The following is a 14,048-nucleotide window of genomic DNA, read 5'->3' as shown; positions in this document are numbered from 1 at the left end:
TTTATCGGGCTTTGGCCCACCACACATTCCCACCACTGTATCTCCTGTGTCCCTCCTCCTACCAGGATCGACAGCGGACTCCTATCACAAAAACTTATCGTGTCTTATTCTTATGGGGAAATAATTGAAAATGACTTCGCGAAAAATCATCTAATGATAACTCTTCTAACATTATTCCTCTTGACTTAAAATTCGTTTCTTATCGACACAAAAATATTGAAAGAGTTTCAGCTCTTTGAACAATTTCACTCAGAGTTTTGTTCCAGTCCCGATCAAAGAGTTAAAGTAGATTAACGTATTTTAAAGGTTGTACTTATACTTTGGACGGGTTTATTTTGCTTACTGGTAAATAAAAAAAAAGATATCTTGTACCTTTTTTCTTCCGGATATAATATATAACTTGTATATTATATCCGGAAGAAAAAAGGTACAAGATATTTTTACGAGTGCTTACTAATTTATTTCTCCATATTTACATCAAAATAAGTATACAATTTTGTTTCCGACGCATTTTAAAGAAAATTAAAAATTAAGATTTGCTTTGACCGTAAGAGAAAATATAAGGTTTATAACAGTTAGGCTACTAATAGTACTCTTACGGCCGTTCCCAATATTTGATCTATCTCTGGTTTTGTCCTACTAGAGATAGGAATAGCTCACAATTGACATAAAATATATGTCTCTAATGTCTAATGTGAGTTATTCCTATCTCTAGTAGGGCCAAACCAGAGATAGATCAAATATTGGGAACCGCCGTTAGTAATGCCTACGTTTAGCCTTCGATAGCCCTCTCCTAGTATAGGTTAGTTTAACACCTCAGTTGAATTCAATGTGCAATACAAACACGTTCGGCCGTTGTAACATGATTAGTTATCTCAATCGTAGAATCTAGTGCCCTGATAAAAATTAAATATATTTAGACACTGTATACCTTTAAGGGGAGGTTATTCCTAAATTAGCAGGCCGATGTCTGTCAGTGCGAATATCGACGTAAAAGACATTAAAATAACATTCATATCTGCGCGCCTTGTACAGTGGCGGTTACGACGATCGCCGCGTCCATGATAGGGCGAAATAGGAGAAAAAACCTTTTTACTTAGATAAAAAATAGTATAACTAAACATGTATCCGTACATTTCCCTGTAAAATTTTAATAGTAATCGAACTATCATTTTTTGATTGAGTCCCTGTAAGTCCTATAAAACTGAAAATGTTTTTAAAATCGAGGTTGTTTCGGATTTTTTTTTTATCGAGTAAAATTATCTGTATTGTGTTTCTAACCGTAAAAGTCACTAGTTAAAAGATGTATCTATACATGTATATATTTTTCAGTTTTTTTTAATGACGCTTTCTTTAAAAATTACTCATTCTAGAAACGTGAATTTGGAATAACCTAGCCTTAAAAGGTCTGCTTGTCTTTGTTTGATACATTGAAAAAGTTACACGAAGAAAAAGACAGTGGACCTACCGTACTCGTAAATATGTTTATGGACTTAAAGTATCTCCACACCAAATTTCATGAAAATCAGTGAAGAGGTTTATGCTTGAAGAGGTAATAGACAGACAGGCAGACACATTTTCGCATTGATAACATTAGTATGGACATGGACCAATTTTATTTATTTCCATATGGTGCTAATTGATACAGTTGTTATCAATAAAAGCGTAAGTCTCGTCTAAAACTCGAGTCTTTAAGTGGATTGAATCTACAAAATGTATTCTTCGTTCCCAGAATCACCTCTACAATACCCACAAAGTGCACTTTAGCTGTAAACTCATAGTATTTCTGGAAACCAGAACATTTGCCACAGAAAATGTGGATGATAAAATATGATGTACAATTTACTTTCATAAGTAAAGGCACAATTGGATTTAAAAATTCGATTTCCATTGCGCGGAAATGTAATGAAACACACGAGAGCTTTTGCGTCTGTTTCACGAACTATTTTATAAAACCGGCCAAGTGCGAGTTGGACTCGCCCATGAAGGGTTACGTAGTAGCAATAAGATTTATTTTTATGATATTAAGAGGTTTTTGATTTATTTTCATATTTCATTTGATTTAATGAAAGTTAAATTAAGGTTTACCATTTATGACGCATAAAAAAACTACTGGCTAGATCTCGTTCGAACTAATTTTCGTTCGTAGTTTTTGTAGTAATGTACATCATATATTTTTTTAGACTTATCATGCCCCTACTTTAGAAGTTATAGGGGGGGGACACATTTTACCACTTTGGAAGAGTGTCTCTCGCAAACTATTCAGGTTAGAAAAAAATCATACTGGCAACCTCAATATGATTTGTTGAAGACATATCCATAAATACCCCACACGCATAGTTTAGATCAAAAAATTGTTTCAGTTGTATCTATGGGGACCCCTAAAATTTTTAATATATTTTCGATTTTTGTACCAAAATCTTAAAGCGGTTTACAGACTTCATCTACTTACCAAGTTTCAATAGTGTAATATCTCTTGTAGCTTCGGAGAAAAGTGGCTGTGACATACGGACGGACAGACAGACAGACAGACATGACGAATCTATGAGCCATTTTTGCCATTTGGCTACGGAACCCTAAATAGGATTTTGTTATATTGTACTTTATTATAATATGCCAGATGACGCCCTCAACTCTGTAAATTGTTTTATCGCCCGGATAAATTGGTTTACCGCGGGGAACATTACATTTTTCCGGGATATACATCAAATGGAACGCGGGGGAGAGTAACTAACCTAAGTGATAATACTTTAGGGTGTGTAGGAGTCTTCTGTATAGAGTTCACTGTGAAAGTCGCAGTACTGAAAGAGTAACTTTTTTAAAATTTTTGTGTATATAAAAACTCGTAACGCTGGGAAGCTTGTCCATACAAAAGACAAAAATAAATGCTCTTTCAGCGCTGCTATTTACACAGTGGACCATGGGCGTACCCAGGTTCTGGGCCAGGGGGGGAAAATTACCCAGGTTCTGGTGCCAGGGGGGGGGGGGCAAATCACCCAGGTTCTGGGCCAGGGGGGGGGCAAATCAGATTTTTCATAAGCTAGGTGTTTATAAAGAATAAAAAATGTATAATTTTTAGTTGTAAAAATATTGTATTGCAAACAAATGGCAACATTTTTTTATTTTTATAGATAAAAGTACTAGTTAATATACTTAGTAGGGACGTCAACATGATCCAGGGGGGGGCAGCTGCTCGGTATGCCCATGCAGTGGACTCTATGTAAGGGACACACACACACCATGAAGTATTCATTTCCATAAAGTACAGTATAATTATCACATAGTTTTGTAACACTCTGTATGTCCTGTCCTCAAAATATTCTACTGTTGATTACCATGCACCATGGAATAAAAATGCACCGTACATTTTTCGCAGATTGGTCAGTGAAATTTTCTATTGTTCGTACTAAGTTGAGGAGTACAGATACTTCTATAGTTAGTAAATGTGAAAAAGTGACTATCTGTGACTGCACCGATTTGAATGAAGTTAAAAAAGTACTTTGATTCCGGCGAAGCAATCTATGATATTAGTTTTATCGTGAAAATATATGGTTACGGGTTACCGAGCGATAAACCAATTCGGCAATATGTAGTTTTTTACTTAAAGAAGCTTTATCATAAAACTAAAAGACTTTGGACACAACACAAAACGGAAAACTTTTCATAAAAATCAACACTGTAGTAAAATGGCCATCCCCAGACGGCCATAAATAGAGATTTCAAGTTTTTCGAACTTTTCAGTACATTTTTGTTGGTCGGGACGTGCAAAATATAGTCATAAAAATTTTACTGAGCTGTATTTCTCTTAAATTAATAAACAAAATAAAGTTAGGGTCAGTGGAGAAAAATAAAGTTAGGCTCAGTTTACATTGCAACGTGACGCATGCAATGCGATGCATTTTAATTAATGATCTATTCAAAACTAAAATATTATATTAGTACTACAGAAAAAGACAGACATAGAATCAACACACTTGCCGCCCGCAGTGCTGCCTGTTCCGAATGGCTCATTTGAAAACGCATCTCAATGACGTTGGAATTTGAATTGACCCTTAGACTCACCGCAATATAACAAACGACACCTCTACCTAACTTAAGAGGGCGACTAACCCCTAAAATCAAACATCGTCCTTCTCTCTCCACACTCACACCCGTCTTTCATATGCCAGGTGAAAAAGAACGACGCAGATTCATCGCCAAATTAGTTTTTTCTCAATAACTCGATAAATATACAACATTTTAAAAATCCGCTAGGTCGATCTCTCAATGATAGAATTTTATACAAAGTGTTAAAATATTAACTTAGTAAAATGTACGGTTATGGCAATAAATGAAAAATTCGTGAAAATTAGATGCATCTTTGTGATTTTTTTCTATCGAGAAAATTTTAAGATTATCGTGTTTTTGCTCAGATCGAATTCTCGGAAATATAATGTAGTATCTAATTTTAGAAAATTAAACAATTCAGGGCTTATTTTCAAGTATAAAATGAATTATAAAATCGACATTTTAGGGTTATTCGCCCCCTTAAGCGAAAAAGTAAAAATTCTTCGATTAATAAAATTTTAACCCAGCTATTACACCTTTCTAAATAGCTTCCTACGTAGGATGCCAGATTTAGTCAGTCAGAAGTCACACTTTTTCCGATTTAGTACACTAATTAGGATCCTAACTTTCTCAATGCTATTTTACTTGGCTAAATTTAGTTACTGAATCATTTAGACGTCTAAATTTAGTAAGGTGGAATAAGCTCTTTAAGATACACTTCCTATGTAACGGTAAGGAATAAGTATATATTATACTCGATTTACACTTGCGCGCGAGCCACGAGACGAGCCGCGAGACGCGCCGCGAGCCCTGAGTGTAAACTCGAGCTCGCGGCTCGTCTCGCGGCGCGGCTCGCGGCTCGCAGGGCTCGCGTCGGGAGCGGTTTCCAAAGGAGCTCGAGGAGGAGGCGAGCTTTGTGTTTACACTCGCACTTCGACGCGAGCCACGAAACGCGCCGCGAGCCGAGCCACGAGACGCGAGTATAAATCTAGTATAATACGAACCTCACATGTAGAGGAGCCAATTTTATTCCTAATCATAAAAATTCCCATGCCCTTGGACCCTCGTTATTTAAAATTGTTAAATCTGGATTCATTGTTATTGAAAATTTTATTTTTCTACATGTGCCATACTTTTACAAAATACCAAAACGAGGCAAGACAATGCCCGACTTGGTGATGCATAAAAGCAATACAAATATTGAAATATGAAATATTGTGATGCCGTCTGACATTTCAATTTATATATCGCTATTTTGCATTATCGTATCGCGGATGGTCTTGAGTCTTTTGGTGTAAATTTTCCCCTATGATTTTTCTTTAACTTTTTATTGAAGCTTGTCTTTCTAAAATTATAATAATAATAATATCTATGGACGCTTGACACCACTATATTATGTATATAGGTAGTATTTAATCGAGTGACTGTAAATTACAGTTTTAAGTGTCAAAATTACTAAATTTGGGTTATATAATTACTATTTGAGCGACTGACTGTGAGTGACGAGAAATTAACAGAACAGCCACTTACAAATTCTTAATTTGAGTTACTTAAAATTCAAAATGAGCAGCTCCATAATATTTGAGCGACCTAATATCTGTTTGAGTGTGAACATTATGTCCTGCATTTTTTTCAATATTTGGCAAATATATTTTTTATACTGAGCGGCATTTTATCTTACATAAAGTGTTCCGAATACAAAAACCACTTTGAAAAATACTTTAATGCGCTGAGTATAATGAGCTCACATTAAAACAAAAAAATGAATGTGAAATAACTATTTGGTGAACCACTTTAATCAGGAATCCCTAGAACATTATTATTTTTTAACGGGCAAAAGGCTCACCACACAATCCCACTGCAACTCCTGTGTCGCCAGGATCAACAGTGGTAACCGACCACGAAAACCCTTTGATATGATCTCAGAGATGCCCGAGGGACAAGCTAAATCTGTCTTGGGACCCGCAACGAAATTAATCAGAAGAAAGGTAGGAGGAGTAGGAGATATCCAAAAACACAAAGACCATTACGAAATTTTTTTATTCGGTCACCGCGCTCAAAGCCCGCGATAAAAATAGCTTAAAAAACAATAGGCACATACATTTCGGGAGTACCGGCAGAAGCGAAACCGAAACGGCACTAGGCATCAATTACGATTTACGACACAAGAGTTGGTGTTATTTACTTCTTCCGCCGCGCCGTCTTATTTTGCGATCGGCCTCACGCCAAGTGTTCTACATTTTTTTTCCCATACCAAAAAAGGGAACAACGCCGAATACAATATAGCAATCTGTCTCCAAATCCAAACAGCATCTTTGTAATAATATCTGGAGTTAGTATTACAGTGGCGCTAGAATTAGTCAAAAGCTTTGATGTATTGAATTATGTTGAAAGCGCGACGTGAAATTTCATACGTTACGTACCTAATAAGGCTATATGCAATGTGTACAAAATAGAGATTCGATGGAGGCATATTGTTGAACATGTCTTAGATTGTAGGTACACATATTATCTTGATGAGTGTGACAGTAGTATTATCTAAGTTAGCCAGGCAGTATCATCAAATGCCAATTAATGCATACTTATTTATACACTCACGGAAAGATCATTTGAAACATGCCCATTACCGCGGCTATTACTTGCAAAAAGGGCACGACGTTTCACAAGGTGTAGAGTCTAGTATTATATAATATTATATAACTAGCGACCCGCCCCGGCTTCGCATCGGGTATAAAATATAAATAGCCACTGAAAAAATTATTAAGATCGATTCAGCAGTTTTGACTTGTATTCATTATTACTACCCGTGGCCCGCATTGGTCGGTACCGCCGCAAAAGCTACTTCCCGCAATTTTTAAATCTGTAATATCTTCGAAAATATTCATTTAAATCATATGCTGTACAGGGCCATATAGATCTACATTAAATCTACAATGTATTTAAGTTATTTAATTGGATGAGGATTAATGCTGTATTTGTTAAAATTGCTTCGAAAATTAGCCATTATTTGTCGTAAAAAGAAAATGACCAAAAATGTTGATGTAGGATATCCATAAGAGATAGACATATACAGAAATCATAGGTGATTCTACAGAAAACTCCGCGATGATATAATATTTTTTTAAGTATTATTAAATATAATTATTTAAGTACGACACCACATTAGAAACTCCAACAATAACAGTATTTCTCCACTATTTAATGTTATTATGCTTATAACCTTCCGCTTGAATCACTCTATCTATTAAAGATTATTTTTAACAAAAAATTAAAACCGACTTCCAAGGTAAAAACGATAATAACATCCTTATAATATGAACTAAAAAGTATTAAATAATTTTTCCTATCTAATAGTGCCTTTTTCCGAATTCGGCTAAACCTCAACTATTTCTGTACTCAATCTTCATCATTTTGAAATCGGTGCCAGTTCCAAAAGTTTTTTAGTTACCTACTAATCATCGCGTAAGAAAATACTTCAACCCCTTAATATTATCTTAATCTTGGTAAATGTTTACAAACCTACCCCAATCTATTTGACAAACTACTACAAAAGAAAGTCGACGGAGCCCCGCTACGCGGGGCTCCTATATCTGGGTGTTGTGGTCTAAGTTCCAATCTAACCTAACCTACTTTTGGACTTTCTAGATTGTGTTTGTTTTTGTTTTGGCGGGGGGCTGCGCCCCCCGAGCCCCCCCTTCGGTATCCGTGGCTGAGTAGTTATAATATAATAATATAATAATAATAGTTTATTTATTTCAAATCATATACATTGAAAAGCTTATAAATAAGGCATATTTAATTTCAATACGAGATCAGTGATTTTAGCGTTGGGAGCTGTACTAGTGAAAACTGTGACACAGCTCCCTCGATTACTCATGGATCCCATCATCAGATCACCACTTTTGTGAAAATGAGACCAAATTAGAGTAAAACCTAATATAACAAAACAAAAATTTTGAAAATCGGTTCACAAACGGCGGAGTACTGGTCGAACATACAAAAAAAAATAAAAATAAAATATCCACAGCCGAATATATAACCTCCTCGTTTTTTGGAAGTCGGTTAAAAACCGTATCAAAATCCGTTACGTAGTTTTAAAGATTAAAGGGAACAAAGGGAAATGAGAGAAAAAAATGCGACATTGTTTTTTAATAATATGTATAGATATAGATGTATAGAAGATATCCTACTGTTTATTGCTCATGTTATGCTATTAGACTAACTCGGGCGCTCATATTCCGATTTATATCTCGAATAGGCGATCAGAATCTATATCTGGACCTTTTGTGGTTATCCCTTGTTCTATATCTGAATAATATTGAGTTAGGAAACTCAGTTTTCTAGATAAAATCTGGCCTATCTTAATAAGCATTGGAGAAGGTAAGGAACTTATCCATACTAATGTCTAATACTAATATTATAAATGCGAAGGTGCGTCTGTCTGTCCGTCTGTCTGTCTGTCCGTCTGTCCGTCAGTCAGTCTGTTTCTTTGTTACGACTTAACCCTAAAACCACTGCACCGATTTTGCTGAAATTTGGTATGGAGACACTTTGAGTTCCGAGAAAGGACATAGGATACTTTTTATCCTGGAATAATATACGGTTCCCGCGCGATAAACGGATTTTGGCGCAACGGAGTTGTGGATGTTATCTAGTACTTGGTATTAAATAAATGAATATTAATTATACTAATTATATGGCTCATAAAATCTAGTCAATGTAAGCCCGGCCGCACATTGTCCGAAATTTCTGATCAGAAACAGTTGAACGTCCGCGCTGTCTCTTACATTTTGTACTTAGCCGAGTGAGCTCGAACTCGTCGGAGGGATATTTCGGATAGTGTGCGGGGTGGCGGTCCGGCGAAATTCAACTGTTTCTGATCAGAATTCGGACAATGTGCGGCCGGGCTAAACAATATCATATTATCTATAAGCTAAAAAAGAGCAGACTAGTCTGTAAAACAATATAACATTGTTTCTGTAACTATGGTTATAATATGATTCGGTATTCGGAGAACAAAGGAAAGGAAAATACGCCAGAAAAATCTGAACACTTAAGAGCCCATATGACTCTAACTTGACTACATACTTTAACCTAGATCTCAAAATCTGTAAGGTCCAGAAAACTGATTTTTTGACACAAGTTACTTCAGTTCATAAAGATTAAATGCTCAAGACGAAAACACGATTACTCAAAAAATGCTCGATAGTTTCTTTTTTACAAAAAACCTTGTTTTAGACACATTTTTGCTTGGATCTTCGAAGTTTGCTGTCTTTTCTTTAATATTTTTAATATCTAAAAAGGTATTGATAAAACCTAAATTTGCTCAAAACACTTTTTTCATAATCATTATAGTTCATCTTTTATTCAAGTAAAACTAACTCGGCAATGATTCCGCGCCGTCCTTTTTCACCTGGCATATGAAAGACGGGCGTGAGTGTGAAGAGAGAAGAACGATGTTTGATTTTTAGAGTCAGGTGAGCTCTTAAATCAGGAAGTTTTGAATGTCGATTAAACGTAACTAAAAATCATAACACTCAAAGTGTTATGATTTTCAGCCATATTGTATTACTTACAACAGACAATTAAATCACGTATCTTGCAAGAGCAATGCGATAGCAATTATTGCGCGATAATTGCTTCAAAATTGCAATTTCGTATCACGTATCAGCAAAAACAATACGATTGCAATCGATCACTATACATGACACCATTGTGACATTCATGACATCCAGCAATCGCTCGCGCGATTATTGCTAGTGGATTGTTGATTGCTATTTTTACGTGATAAGGTAGCCGTATTCTTTTTTAAATCCTCTATATTTTCCTATCTTTTCTTCTTTATTTTTTTTTGTTTCATTTATTTAAATTTACATCTTAATTTAATGTGTTGTTTTGGAAAGTTGATCTTAAAGTTAAAATATTATGTTGATTGAAGAAATAGCACTACTTTCTATTCTGTGCTAAAAGTATTAAATTAGTGTTGTGAAGGCGAAAGTTCAAACTTCAATATACATGTTTTAACTAGTTACTTCACTCAAAAACTACTGAACTGATTAAGTTTACACACTGGGATTATTTTGAACTTCTATTTATTTCTAAATCCATCAACCATCCCAAGAGAACATTTATTATGTTCTCTTGGGATGGTAAAAGTTAGTGTACTTATTTAAAACTTCTTAACAACGCATTTGCTCCGCCGGTTTTCTTAAAGCCCACGAAATCTAATACTCGGCCGATTCATAATTATTAATGGTTTCCATCCCACAAACCAGCAAAACAATCATAATAATTTATCTACTTATTAATATGAAAGTAAGCTGATAGAGTCATTACTTATATAATAAGTAATAAAATATTAGGATAATAATAATATGTCTGTAAACACTCTCTGCGGGGTAGATATTATAGTATTATATTAGGTATTGTGAATTGTCATATTGTGCCCAAGACCATTAGCTAATTGCAATATAGGACAATAAGCGGTTGTCAGTTACAACTAAAACTATTTGATGCTCAACAGTTAGCACCATATTATTAAATAAGACATACTTTTTTGCGCTGTTGGTTTTTGGTATAAGTAATATTAATAAGTAGGTAATACCAACTGTCTTCCTTAGTAAATCGCGCGGGAACCGTTCATTTTTAACTGTATTAAAAATGAACTTATGTCGAAATCTTCATTTTATTACATTCGTTACCGAGTGCGGCAGCAGGAGACCTACTTTAAGTATATTATATACACTACTATACAGTGTGTAACAATAATAAGTGATAATACTTTAGGGTGTGTACGTGTTCCTTGTAGAGAGTTCACTGTGAAAGTAGCAGCTCTGAAAGACGAAATTTTTTTTTCACTTTTGTATGGGCAAGGGCCCGAGCATCACGAGTTTCCCCATACAAAAGTGAAAAAAAATTTTGGTCTTTCAGCGCTGCTACTTTCACAGTGAACTCTCTACGAGGAACACGTACACACCATAAAGTATTTATCACTTATTTTTGTTACACCCTGTATAAGATTTCAACCATTAAAATCCTTACAATATTAACAAAAGCGCTGAATGGAATGTAGTGTTACATCGAATTGTCAATTATATTATATCCACGGCTCGTACATATCAAAAGTGGCAATAAATATACTGTACATACATTTCTCTTTCCGAATAAAGAGCAAAACGGGCTATAATTTTACAGAAGTGTGACAGGTGCGAGTAAATTATGTGAAATATTAAATGAAGGCTGATATTTTGTTGTTTCTTTTACGTTTAATCAATCGTTTAATATTATTCGCTTTAGTGACTTTTTGCCAGTAAAAAAAAATAATAATCAAAAAAGTTCAAAAAGTAATTAAAGTCACTTGCAAAAAGTTGTGAATGTGTTGTACTAGCTATTTATGTTAATAAAACAAATGTTTTGGTATTTATACAAGGTGTAACAAAAACAAGTGATAATACTTTAGGGTGTGTATGTGTTCCTTATAGAGAGTTCACTGTGAAAGTAGCAGCGCTGAAAGACCAAATTTTTTTTCACTTTTGTATGAGGAAACTCGTGACGTTCGGGCGCTTGCCCATACAAAAGTGAAAAAAATTTTTGGTCTTTCAGCGCTGCTACTTTAAGGGACACATATACACCCTAAAGTATTATCACTTGTTTTTGTTACACCCTGTAGAGGTAAAAACTTAATTATTTATTATAATATTTTGTAGTTTATATGGTTAGTTTAATAGTAATAATAGTTTTTTATCATTCATATATTTTATCATCGTTGTTCAACATACATTCGTGTTATTTAAATCTTATCACATTCTTAGACCTTAAAGAAACTCCGAGATAGTCACGTTTTGTTAAAAACTATACCAATTGCACACTATTGTTGTTTGATAAACTATATCAATGGTACAAAATAATATTATTTTATTAATAATTTTTGAATTAAGTAATAATAATATAATGTAGAGCTAAAATATTAATTGGTTATTAGGTATTAAGTATAAAGCATTAAAAAACCTTACAGCGAGGCTAAAATGGTCACATTTGGCAATTCCTCTCAATCAATTCAGCAAATGAATTGTCAAAATTGTCAAACTGTCAAATCAGTACAAAAATACAGAAATGAATTGCAAGCAGAGTTGCATTTTGCGATTTTAGAAAAATGAATCATATTATGATTCATATCATGATTCTTCAAAGCGACCATTTTAGCCCCGCGGTACTTGCAGGCAAAGTTATCGAATAAAAGTTACCAAGATATTTTTTTTCTAATTTAGATAATCAATAAACTAAAACTAAGAAGTGTTTTTATTTTAGGAAAATATTTTTTTTATGTTTTCTTAATGAATTAACAAGTTATAAACTTGGTAGAGTTAGTAAAAAATTAGAAAACTTACACTTAAGTGATTCCAGCTCGTGCACAATAATTCACAAATATTTGGAAAACTGTTTAAATAATAAATCGTCGTCACTAAACTTCACTTCAATAAAAAAAACACTTATTCGAAATTCGAACGACGACCGGAGCGCGTCACGTCAGCCATGCAGCGCGATACGTAAGTGGAATAGAACTGATTTTCCCGCGCTCGGCCAACTCTGAAATATGCCGCCATAGATTAAACACGACTTCTATACAATAGGTACGTAGCGCTGTCTAAAGCCTTTGATTGCTCATAACCTGCAGGCTGGATTCATTATGTGATCCATTACCAAGTGAAACCTACCTCTACGAGCTATTTGACATTTTCCTTTATAATATGTTTATTATATTATACTTAGCAACATTTTTTTTTCTACAAAATAATAATCAAAATATTTTTAAAACAAAACATGTAAAAATATTCGCAATAATAATTATTTGTAATAAACAGATCTAGGTGATACTCTTACCCCACAGTCTTGAGGTTCCGGTGACTTACAGCGGGGCATTCGACGTAGCAATTAGAATCTGGTTTAAATTATTATCTTGCTACGTACAAAATATAGGGTGTTCCACGGGTTCTCCTTGGGTCTTGTGTTACTATGTTTCTTTTTTTTCTTTTTTTTTTATGAAATAAGGGGGCAAACGAGCAAACGGGTCACCTGATGGAAAGCAACTTCCGTCGCCCATGGACACTCGCAGCATCAGAAGAGCTGCAAGTGCGTTGCCGGCCTTTTAAGAGGGAAATAGGGTAATAGGGAAGGGTAGGGAAGGGAAGGGAATAGTTGAGGGTAGGGAAGGGAATAGGGTAGGGGTTAGGGGATTGGGCCTCCGGTAAACTCACTCACTCGGCGAAACACAGCGCAAGCGCTGTTTCACGCCGGTTTTCTGTGAGAACGTGGTATTTATCCGGTCGAGCCGGCCCATTCGTGCCGAAGCATGGCTCTCCCACGTATAGACGCCCACAACTCTATTGCGTCCAAGTACGTCTATCGTGCGGGAACCGCACATTTTTCCGGAATAAAAAGTATCATATTATGTCCTTTCCCGGGACTCATCAGTATCTGAATATCTCTATACCGTTTTCAGCAGAATCGGTTCAGCAGTTGGGGTGTGAAGAGGTAACAGACAGACAGACAGGCAGACACATTGTCGCATTTAGTTATATTTTTATACTAGATAACGCCCGCCTTTTTCCAGGACAAAAAGTATCCTATCACCTATGTCCAGTCCCGGGATTCAAAGTATCTCCATGCCAAACAGCAAAATCGGAGCGGCTTGGGCCAGAAGAGGCAACGGACAGACAGACACACTTTCGCATTTATAATATTAGTATGGATATATGAATATTGAATGTGTATGTGAGCTTGCGAGTGAGGCGGACAAATTGAAACGACATTCGAGATGTAAGAATCGGATCCCTGGATGACATCCGACCTGAAAAAGGACACAGGGACGGGTCAGTCATAATAAATCTATGGGGAGATCTAGATGCTGAAGCGAACGTGGTGACTTCGTCGTCATCGTTACAGCCTGATGTGGTTTTTTTTTAATATGACAAAAGATAGTTCCTTAAAGACAAACACGATAG

At 35.3% G+C, this 14,048-nt stretch overlaps 1 protein-coding gene across 1 annotated transcript in view; it reads right to left on the bottom strand.

Moving 5' to 3' along the window:
- Nucleotides 1-12,630, bottom strand: part of LOC121726502 (orexin receptor type 1-like) — a 126,785-nt gene extending 114,155 nt beyond the window's left edge. The window contains exon 1 of the mRNA XM_042113892.1: nucleotides 12,435-12,630. The gene's annotated coding sequence lies outside the window, so the exon portion shown is untranslated. The remainder of the gene's footprint in view (nucleotides 1-12,434) is intronic.
- Nucleotides 12,631-14,048: the final 1,418 nt, after the last annotated feature.

This window comes from Aricia agestis, chromosome 1, assembly GCF_905147365.1.
Source record: "Aricia agestis chromosome 1, ilAriAges1.1, whole genome shotgun sequence".
NCBI classification, from domain to species: Eukaryota; Metazoa; Arthropoda; class Insecta; order Lepidoptera; family Lycaenidae; genus Aricia; species Aricia agestis.
This window is presented reverse-complemented; position numbering and strand designations above follow the sequence as displayed.